The following is a 10,000-nucleotide window of genomic DNA, read 5'->3' on the forward strand; positions in this document are numbered from 1 at the left end:
CTCTTGCCTTAGCTGATGATCTCTCACATACTCCTGTTCAACATGGAACTGAAGATGAGAGTTATGTTTGCTATATTGCTAGTCATGATGCCTATCTCCACAGGTAAAGCCTTCAATTAATGCAGTTCTGTATCATGTGATAACTCCATACAAATACCATTCCCTCTCATATTTATTCATATTTGTCAATACAGACATCCCAACCTGCAAAAAGCTATTTCAGGGAGGTACCCCCCCCAAAAAAAAAAATAATAATAATAATAATAAATAAATAAATAAATAAATAAATAAATAAATCACTTTAGCCTTCTTAGATACTGAAATAGTGAATAGCCTGTGTTTGTTAATTAATTGTCTCTACTCAGCACACCAAATAAGGCCTATTAGAAATTGTGGTAGTTTGGTCTTATGCCTTGGCAAATAGCCATCTGGTAGGCTAGTCCTGAATAATATGCACATGAAATGACAGTTAATCTCACCTCAACATGTTTTGCAAACATTTAACCCGCCATGGTTGGGCAATGCTAAAGTCACTGTTACAAACAGTGCAAAATGCAAGACTATCGTTATTTTGAACTCTTATGAGACAAGGGTCGTGTAGTCTGATGTGAAATGGGTCTTAAATGTTCCTTTTTGGGGGACACTCTGCCTCTGCCATGACGCTCTTGTTCCTACTGAACTGAACTGAACTGAAACAGGCCAATCAGGATGCTCTCTGTCTTGAACAGACACACACGCACTACCCCTCTCTCTCTCCATTCCCGTTGTGTGCGCGCTACACTCAGATGCACACACGATTTGACGTTTCGGTCTCGTGTGCGCGCTCTTGCTCGCTCGCTCTAGATTCCGGGAGATTTTATCTAATTTGCGGGCATCAGGGAGCCGTTATCAATATGCGGGAGACTCCCGGAACTACCGTCGTGAGACAGGTTAGTTTTACCCTACTGATGATGTGTTGTTGCAATGGTAATCCTGCTCAGTACGAGAGGAACCGCAGGTTCTGACAGAACTGTCAGACATTCTGTGAATGTAGTTTGAGAATGGAGAATGGGTGGAAGGTTTCAAAAAGTGCGTTTTAACAATTGTGGAAAACTGTAAGTGTTCCCTTATTTTTTTTGAGCAGTATATGTTACAAGATCGTCATTACTAGAATTACTATTACTGTTTCTATCCCCTTTCTCGGAAATAGTGGACGGGCGGTAATATGTGACATTCTGATATGCTAGCCGACTATCTAGCTAACCACGAAAGTGTTGTTAACTTTACGGGTGTGGATGTACGTCAACTTGTAAATAAGCTTAAGAGTATTTGTATCATTTTTTAAAAGTTGTTTGTGCTTCTGATAAGAAAGTAGTTCAACAAGAGTAAAACACAGCGAGTAATCAACAGCACTGCTGTGCCTCATTCGTTAATCTCCTTGTAAAATTTGAGTTTTACCTAGCTCGAGTTGCTACAACCAGCAGCTTACGCAGCCAGGCAGCTACAGCGCCACACTCTGGGGGCATGTCTGTGAGCCCCCATGCAGATGGCCCCAGGGTGTAGCGCTGTAGCTGCCTGGCTTTATTAGCTGCTGGTTGTAGCAACTCGAGCTAGGTAAAACTGATTGTCTGAAAACTGATTTAAAACAGTCTCTGGAAAGAATGTGTACCTAGATAGATAGATAGATAGATAGATAGATAGATAGATACTTTATTGATCCCCAAAGGTCTCAGTAGCATACAGACATCACACACAACATGCACTTACAGCAGAAATGGTAAATATAAGTATAAACATATAACCAAACTCCACTGTACAATAGAGACAGTAGAAGATAAGAAAAACTAACAAAACTAAATACTAAATATACTATATAAATTAAATTAAAAAATCCACAGTGTGCTTGAGGGTGATCAAGCCTGAGACGCTTGCAGTGACAGGGCCGGGACTGGCCTGTAGTTCTGTATGCATGGTAAGGTGCTCAAGAGAGTGAGTGTCATGGTGAAGGTGCAAAAACTAGTCCAACAGGGTAACAGTGCAAGAATAAGGTCTAGAGACCAGCATAAATAATATGGACAAATAGGAGAGTAAAGTATAATGTAGACAAGGTAATATAAAAACTATGTCAGTGCAAGAATAGGTTGAGGTAATAGCGTTACAGCCATTCAGTATTGTATCAGAAGCCATATTGCCTTATTATTAACGTATTAGTACCATATTACCATATTAGCCATTGTACCTGAGCCTGCTGGTGCAGGAGCGCAGGCTCCTGTATCACCTGCCAGACAGGCTTGTGCAAAATTCCAGAATTGAATTGAAACTGGCTCTTAAATTCCAATTCAATTCTTGAATTTCACTTGCATTTCAATTGAGGTAGCAAACAGGAAGCAGAATTGCAATTTGAATTGTGCACAACCCTGCTGCCAGATGGGAGTAGGGTGAAAAGACCATGGATGTGGGTGGCATCCTTGACAATGGATTTGGATTTGTTTGTACAGCGTTTATGATATGTGTTGGGAGCCAATAGTCATTTGGGCAGATTTCACTACTCTTTGCAGCGCCTTCCGGTCAGCAGTGTTGCAGTTGGCGTACCATACGGCACAAAGATGCAGAGATACAGAGATGCAGTTGTGTTTCCATAGCAATAACACATTACAATTAATGTGCATGTTGAGAACGGCCAGAGACAAAATGTAGCTCAAAGATATAATGCAGAACTTTGCACAATCTGAAATGCTGACCGTTTGTGGAATGCTCTGCAAACACTACCCTACCCACACACAAATCTTCCTTGTTAAAATTGTGTTTCACAGTTCAGAGATAACACTTACAGTACCCAGATAGCATGTGACATGAGGAGAGATAGCATGTCACTGTCACCGTATACATGGTTCAATGATTGACGTAAAGGATACTTTGAACCTATTAACCCATGTCCATAGTGGATGTTTAAAATTCCCTTTACAGCACATAAAGTACAAGCAAAGCAAAGCACAAATCAGTTGACATTTTTAAAATCGGTCAAAGTATGTGGCCACTAATAACTCCTCTTCTGTATAGACGCATCCCATCTCCCCCCTTTACCCATCTCTCTTACAGATAGTGTAGTAATAGGCATGTGATGTGGTGTACTGTAATGAGAGAGCTGGGTATTACTTCAATCTATAAAAAATCAATACATTTCAAATCCCATGATCCAAACATTTCCAGACATCAGAAGTTCCTAAATTCCATTGATTTGTGAGTGAATTAGGTATAGACTTGCAGGGCCAGGGGATTTATTTCTGAGCAGAGATATACAATTAAAAAGGAAAACTCAAAATAAGGACTTATCTATTTAAGATCATAGCCACTAGGAAAAATAATGAACAATGAAATACATTTAGGAAAAGTAAAAATAAATAAACAATCTGACTGCACACATTTTGCAACCGCATTCATGCAATTAAGGATTAAATTATCTTATTATGCATCTTAGTTTCACAACAATTAGTCCCTTGTTTCCTTTCAGTCTCCTCAGATGAATGTAAGACTTGAACCTGTGATTATGACCTTACATGGCTAACAGTGACACCCTACGTTAGCCCAACCCCACTGGCCCATGTCTTTAAAAGCCTCTTGCCTTAGCTGATGATCTCTCACATACTCCTGTTCAACATGGAACTGAAGATGAGAGTTATGTTTGCTATATTGCTAGTCATGATGCCTATCTCCACAGGTAAAGCCTTCAATTAATGCAGTTCTGTATCATGTGATAACTCCATACAAATACCATTCCCTCTCATATTTATTCATATTTGTCAATACAGACATCCCAACCTGCAAAAAGCTATTTCAGGGAGGTACCCCCCCCAAAAAAAAAATATAATAATAATAATAATAATAAATAAATAAATAAATAAATAAATAAATAAATCACTTTAGCCTTCTTAGATACTGAAATAGTGAATAGCCTGTGTTTGTTAATTAATTGTCTCTACTCAGCACACCAAATAAGGCCTATTAGAAATTGTGGTAGTTTGGTCTTATGCCTTGGCAAATAGCCATCTGGTAGGCTAGTCCTGAATAATATGCACATGAAATGACAGTTAATCTCACCTCAACATGTTTTGCAAACATTTAACCCGCCATGGTTGGGCAATGCTAAAGTCACTGTTACAAACAGTGCAAAATGCAAGACTATCGTTATTTTGAACTCTTATGAGACAAGGGTCGTGTAGTCTGATGTGAAATGGGTCTTAAATGTTCCTTTTTGGGGGACACTCTGCCTCTGCCATGACGCTCTTGTTCCTACTGAACTGAACTGAACTGAAACAGGCCAATCAGGATGCTCTCTGTCTTGAACAGACACACACGCACTACCCCTCTCTCTCTCCATTCCCGTTGTGTGCGCGCTACACTCAGATGCACACACGATTTGACGTTTCGGTCTCGTGTGCGCGCTCTTGCTCGCTCGCTCTAGATTCCGGGAGATTTTATCTAATTTGCGGGCATCAGGGAGCCGTTATCAATATGCGGGAGACTCCCGGAACTACCGTCGTGAGACAGGTTAGTTTTACCCTACTGATGATGTGTTGTTGCAATGGTAATCCTGCTCAGTACGAGAGGAACCGCAGGTTCTGACAGAACTGTCAGACATTCTGTGAATGTAGTTTGAGAATGGAGAATGGGTGGAAGGTTTCAAAAAGTGCGTTTTAACAATTGTGGAAAACTGTAAGTGTTCCCTTATTTTTTTTGAGCAGTATATGTTACAAGATCGTCATTACTAGAATTACTATTACTGTTTCTATCCCCTTTCTCGGAAATAGTGGACGGGCGGTAATATGTGACATTCTGATATGCTAGCCGACTATCTAGCTAACCACGAAAGTGTTGTTAACTTTACGGGTGTGGATGTACGTCAACTTGTAAATAAGCTTAAGAGTATTTGTATCATTTTTTAAAAGTTGTTTGTGCTTCTGATAAGAAAGTAGTTCAACAAGAGTAAAACACAGCGAGTAATCAACAGCACTGCTGTGCCTCATTCGTTAATCTCCTTGTAAAATTTGAGTTTTACCTAGCTCGAGTTGCTACAACCAGCAGCTTACGCAGCCAGGCAGCTACAGCGCCACACTCTGGGGGCATGTCTGTGAGCCCCCATGCAGATGGCCCCAGGGTGTAGCGCTGTAGCTGCCTGGCTTTATTAGCTGCTGGTTGTAGCAACTCGAGCTAGGTAAAACTGATTGTCTGAAAACTGATTTAAAACAGTCTCTGGAAAGAATGTGTACCTAGATAGATAGATAGATAGATAGATAGATAGATAGATACTTTATTGATCCCCAAAGGTCTCAGTAGCATACAGACATCACACACAACATGCACTTACAGCAGAAATGGTAAATATAAGTATAAACATATAACCAAACTCCACTGTACAATAGAGACAGTAGAAGATAAGAAAAACTAACAAAACTAAATACTAAATATACTATATAAATTAAATTAAAAAATCCACAGTGTGCTTGAGGGTGATCAAGCCTGAGACGCTTGCAGTGACAGGGCCGGGACTGGCCTGTAGTTCTGTATGCATGGTAAGGTGCTCAAGAGAGTGAGTGTCATGGTGAAGGTGCAAAAACTAGTCCAACAGGGTAACAGTGCAAGAATAAGGTCTAGAGACCAGCATAAATAATATGGACAAATAGGAGAGTAAAGTATAATGTAGACAAGGTAATATAAAAACTATGTCAGTGCAAGAATAGGTTGAGGTAATAGCGTTACAGCCATTCAGTATTGTATCAGAAGCCATATTGCCTTATTATTAACGTATTAGTACCATATTACCATATTAGCCATTGTACCTGAGCCTGCTGGTGCAGGAGCGCAGGCTCCTGTATCACCTGCCAGACAGGCTTGTGCAAAATTCCAGAATTGAATTGAAACTGGCTCTTAAATTCCAATTCAATTCTTGAATTTCACTTGCATTTCAATTGAGGTAGCAAACAGGAAGCAGAATTGCAATTTGAATTGTGCACAACCCTGCTGCCAGATGGGAGTAGGGTGAAAAGACCATGGATGTGGGTGGCATCCTTGACAATGGATTTGGATTTGTTTGTACAGCGTTTATGATATGTGTTGGGAGCCAATAGTCATTTGGGCAGATTTCACTACTCTTTGCAGCGCCTTCCGGTCAGCAGTGTTGCAGTTGGCGTACCATACGGCACAAAGATGCAGAGATACAGAGATGCAGTTGTGTTTCCATAGCAATAACACATTACAATTAATGTGCATGTTGAGAACGGCCAGAGACAAAATGTAGCTCAAAGATATAATGCAGAACTTTGCACAATCTGAAATGCTGACCGTTTGTGGAATGCTCTGCAAACACTACCCTACCCACACACAAATCTTCCTTGTTAAAATTGTGTTTCACAGTTCAGAGATAACACTTACAGTACCCAGATAGCATGTGACATGAGGAGAGATAGCATGTCACTGTCACCGTATACATGGTTCAATGATTGACGTAAAGGATACTTTGAACCTATTAACCCATGTCCATAGTGGATGTTTAAAATTCCCTTTACAGCACATAAAGTACAAGCAAAGCAAAGCACAAATCAGTTGACATTTTTAAAATCGGTCAAAGTATGTGGCCACTAATAACTCCTCTTCTGTATAGACGCATCCCATCTCCCCCCTTTACCCATCTCTCTTACAGATAGTGTAGTAATAGGCATGTGATGTGGTGTACTGTAATGAGAGAGCTGGGTATTACTTCAATCTATAAAAAATCAATACATTTCAAATCCCATGATCCAAACATTTCCAGACATCAGAAGTTCCTAAATTCCATTGATTTGTGAGTGAATTAGGTATAGACTTGCAGGGCCAGGGGATTTATTTCTGAGCAGAGATATACAATTAAAAAGGAAAACTCAAAATAAGGACTTATCTATTTAAGATCATAGCCACTAGGAAAAATAATGAACAATGAAATACATTTAGGAAAAGTAAAAATAAATAAACAATCTGACTGCACACATTTTGCAACCGCATTCATGCAATTAAGGATTAAATTATCTTATTATGCATCTTAGTTTCACAACAATTAGTCCCTTGTTTCCTTTCAGTCTCCTCAGATGAATGTAAGACTTGAACCTGTGATTATGACCTTACATGGCTAACAGTGACACCCTACGTTAGCCCAACCCCACTGGCCCATGTCTTTAAAAGCCTCTTGCCTTAGCTGATGATCTCTCACATACTCCTGTTCAACATGGAACTGAAGATGAGAGTTATGTTTGCTATATTGCTAGTCATGATGCCTATCTCCACAGGTAAAGCCTTCAATTAATGCAGTTCTGTATCATGTGATAACTCCATACAAATACCATTCCCTCTCATATTTATTCATATTTGTCAATACAGACATCCCAACCTGCAAAAAGCTATTTCAGGGAGGTACCCCCCCCAAAAAAAATAATAATAATAATAATAAATAAATAAATAAATAAATAAATAAATAAATAAATAAATCACTTTAGCCTTCTTAGATACTGAAATAGTGAATAGCCTGTGTTTGTTAATTAATTGTCTCTACTCAGCACACCAAATAAGGCCTATTAGAAATTGTGGTAGTTTGGTCTTATGCCTTGGCAAATAGCCATCTGGTAGGCTAGTCCTGAATAATATGCACATGAAATGACAGTTAATCTCACCTCAACATGTTTTGCAAACATTTAACCCGCCATGGTTGGGCAATGCTAAAGTCACTGTTACAAACAGTGCAAAATGCAAGACTATCGTTATTTTGAACTCTTATGAGACAAGGGTCGTGTAGTCTGATGTGAAATGGGTCTTAAATGTTCCTTTTTGGGGGACACTCTGCCTCTGCCATGACGCTCTTGTTCCTACTGAACTGAACTGAACTGAAACAGGCCAATCAGGATGCTCTCTGTCTTGAACAGACACACACGCACTACCCCTCTCTCTCTCCATTCCCGTTGTGTGCGCGCTACACTCAGATGCACACACGATTTGACGTTTCGGTCTCGTGTGCGCGCTCTTGCTCGCTCGCTCTAGATTCCGGGAGATTTTATCTAATTTGCGGGCATCAGGGAGCCGTTATCAATATGCGGGAGACTCCCGGAACTACCGTCGTGAGACAGGTTAGTTTTACCCTACTGATGATGTGTTGTTGCAATGGTAATCCTGCTCAGTACGAGAGGAACCGCAGGTTCTGACAGAACTGTCAGACATTCTGTGAATGTAGTTTGAGAATGGAGAATGGGTGGAAGGTTTCAAAAAGTGCGTTTTAACAATTGTGGAAAACTGTAAGTGTTCCCTTATTTTTTTTGAGCAGTATATGTTACAAGATCGTCATTACTAGAATTACTATTACTGTTTCTATCCCCTTTCTCGGAAATAGTGGACGGGCGGTAATATGTGACATTCTGATATGCTAGCCGACTATCTAGCTAACCACGAAAGTGTTGTTAACTTTACGGGTGTGGATGTACGTCAACTTGTAAATAAGCTTAAGAGTATTTGTATCATTTTTTAAAAGTTGTTTGTGCTTCTGATAAGAAAGTAGTTCAACAAGAGTAAAACACAGCGAGTAATCAACAGCACTGCTGTGCCTCATTCGTTAATCTCCTTGTAAAATTTGAGTTTTACCTAGCTCGAGTTGCTACAACCAGCAGCTTACGCAGCCAGGCAGCTACAGCGCCACACTCTGGGGGCATGTCTGTGAGCCCCCATGCAGATGGCCCCAGGGTGTAGCGCTGTAGCTGCCTGGCTTTATTAGCTGCTGGTTGTAGCAACTCGAGCTAGGTAAAACTGATTGTCTGAAAACTGATTTAAAACAGTCTCTGGAAAGAATGTGTACCTAGATAGATAGATAGATAGATAGATAGATAGATAGATACTTTATTGATCCCCAAAGGTCTCAGTAGCATACAGACATCACACACAACATGCACTTACAGCAGAAATGGTAAATATAAGTATAAACATATAACCAAACTCCACTGTACAATAGAGACAGTAGAAGATAAGAAAAACTAACAAAACTAAATACTAAATATACTATATAAATTAAATTAAAAAATCCACAGTGTGCTTGAGGGTGATCAAGCCTGAGACGCTTGCAGTGACAGGGCCGGGACTGGCCTGTAGTTCTGTATGCATGGTAAGGTGCTCAAGAGAGTGAGTGTCATGGTGAAGGTGCAAAAACTAGTCCAACAGGGTAACAGTGCAAGAATAAGGTCTAGAGACCAGCATAAATAATATGGACAAATAGGAGAGTAAAGTATAATGTAGACAAGGTAATATAAAAACTATGTCAGTGCAAGAATAGGTTGAGGTAATAGCGTTACAGCCATTCAGTATTGTATCAGAAGCCATATTGCCTTATTATTAACGTATTAGTACCATATTACCATATTAGCCATTGTACCTGAGCCTGCTGGTGCAGGAGCGCAGGCTCCTGTATCACCTGCCAGACAGGCTTGTGCAAAATTCCAGAATTGAATTGAAACTGGCTCTTAAATTCCAATTCAATTCTTGAATTTCACTTGCATTTCAATTGAGGTAGCAAACAGGAAGCAGAATTGCAATTTGAATTGTGCACAACCCTGCTGCCAGATGGGAGTAGGGTGAAAAGACCATGGATGTGGGTGGCATCCTTGACAATGGATTTGGATTTGTTTGTACAGCGTTTATGATATGTGTTGGGAGCCAATAGTCATTTGGGCAGATTTCACTACTCTTTGCAGCGCCTTCCGGTCAGCAGTGTTGCAGTTGGCGTACCATACGGCACAAAGATGCAGAGATACAGAGATGCAGTTGTGTTTCCATAGCAATAACACATTACAATTAATGTGCATGTTGAGAACGGCCAGAGACAAAATGTAGCTCAAAGATATAATGCAGAACTTTGCACAATCTGAAATGCTGACCGTTTGTGGAATGCTCTGCAAACACTACCCTACCCACACACAAATCTTCCTTGTTAAAATTGTGTTTCACAGTTCAGAGATAA

The sequence above is a fragment of the Alosa pseudoharengus genome, unplaced genomic scaffold (assembly GCF_046254945.1).
Source record: "Alosa pseudoharengus isolate Yale_2024_CS ecotype anadromous, Long Island Sound unplaced genomic scaffold, YU_APseudo_1.1 YU_APseudo_1.1_scf_1, whole genome shotgun sequence".
NCBI classification, from domain to species: Eukaryota; Metazoa; Chordata; class Actinopteri; order Clupeiformes; family Clupeidae; genus Alosa; species Alosa pseudoharengus.